The sequence below is a fragment of the Phyllostomus hastatus genome, unplaced genomic scaffold (assembly GCF_019186645.2).
Source record: "Phyllostomus hastatus isolate PE091 unplaced genomic scaffold, TTU_PhHast_1.1 phas_scaffold_585, whole genome shotgun sequence".
NCBI classification, from domain to species: Eukaryota; Metazoa; Chordata; class Mammalia; order Chiroptera; family Phyllostomidae; genus Phyllostomus; species Phyllostomus hastatus.
In genome coordinates, this window is record NW_025334037.1 from 22,543,060 (window position 1) to 22,544,831 (window position 1,772).

The 1,772-nt window shown below is 48.3% G+C and overlaps 1 pseudogene; it reads left to right on the plus strand.

Moving 5' to 3' along the window:
* The first annotated feature begins 553 nt into the window (after nucleotides 1-553).
* On the plus strand, nucleotides 554-1,530 carry LOC123809927 (annotated as a pseudogene).
* Nucleotides 1,531-1,772: the final 242 nt, after the last annotated feature.

Genomic DNA, 1,772 nt, shown 5'->3' on the forward strand with positions numbered 1-1,772 from the left:
ACACTGACATTCAAACAGTTCACTTGCAGAAAAACTAAGAGTGCTCGTGAGCACTACCCGCCCCTAAGACTCTCCGTCCAGCGCTCCGCCCACTGTCGGGGGCTGGCACCCAGACTGCCTTCCCAGAGTGCTCCGCGCGTGAAGAAGCGGTTCTTGTGCTGTGGACGTTTGGTGTTGGTTGGAGCCAGAGTAACGACACGGGAGTAACGAGACCGCAGCATCGGTGATGACAAGGGTCCCTCCAGGCCGCAGGTGGCGGCGGTGGCAGCAAGATATAACTGCCCCAACTCACCACACCCACCCTGCGACAGCCGAAAACAAGTGCCCCAGCCTAGGAATGGCAAGAACCGCTCACAAGCTGCGGCCTGGCAAAAAGAAACAATACTGAGTCTCAGCACCCAGGTCCCCTTGGAGGGTCTGTGCTCTGTGACTCCAAAAAGCCATTTGTTTTCCATTTCCTGCCGCAACTGGCTCTGCAGACCAGCCCAGTGGCCTTGACCCTCAGGGACACATTGGGCTTGTCCCCAGCCTCGTGTTTTCTTTGTCTCCCAGGATGGAGGGCAGTGGCAGGACCGAGGCCATAGTCATTGTTGGAGGGAAGCAAAAACTCATTCAGAAGATCGGGTCTGGCTTCTTCCTGGACATGTATCTGGCAATCAGCATCACCGAGGTGAGGAAGTGACCATGAAGCTAGAATCTCAGGAGGCCAGGCGTCCCTGCCTGCTCCACCAGAGCAAACTCTCTGAATCTTCAGGCTGGCATTGGCATCCCCCGCATCCGGTGGTATGGGCAAGAAACAAAGCACAGTGTGTCAGTCCTGGATCTTCTTGGACCCAGCCTTGAAGACCTCTTCGATTTCTGTTCCAGAAGTTTCACAATGAAAACTGTTCTTAGGTTAGCTGAGCAGACGATCAGTAGAATTGAAGATATGCATACAGAGAATTGTACACACAGAGACATTAAACCAGATAACTTCCTAATGGATATTGGGCATAGCAGTGATAACTTATTCCTTATTGATTTTGGTTTGGCCAAAAAAGTACAGAGACAACAGGACAAAGCAACACATACCACATGGAGAAGATAAAAATCCCACTGGTACTACCTGATATGCTACCATCAATGCATATCTTGGTATTGAACAGGCCTAGAGATCACATGGAATCATTAGGATATGTTTTGATGTATTTTGATAGAACCAGCCCTGCCATGGCAAGGAGTAAAGGCTGCAACAAAGAAACAGAAATGTGGAAAGATTAGTGAAAAGAAGATGTCCATTCCTGTTGAAGTTTTATGTAAGGGGTTTCCTACAGAGTTTGCCTTGTACTTAAACTCTTGTCCTGGGCTGCATTTTCAGGAAACCCCCAATTCCATGCATCTGAGGCTGCTATTCCACCTTCTTCTCAGGACCCTGAACCACCAAGTGACTGTACATTTAACATGGATGCAACCATGTTAAAGCAGAAAGCAGCACAATTCACCTCTTCCAGTGCTCAGGGTCAGCAGGCCCCAAACCCCACAGGTTTCTAAGCGTGAATCAGTGAACAAAAGAAGCAGTACAGGTGACAGGATTGGCATTTGTTTCTCCCCAAATCTAAAAACGTTAGTTCATATGTCCACTAGCTAGTGGTGTGGACAACCATTTACTTGGTGTAAAGAGCTTAATTTCAGTATAAACTGGCTCTGAGCTGAATTGGTAATGCTGTGTCCCAAATAGGAGCCACTGTAAATGTGAATATTAACAGTGAAACATGGTATTCAGTTTTCTGCTG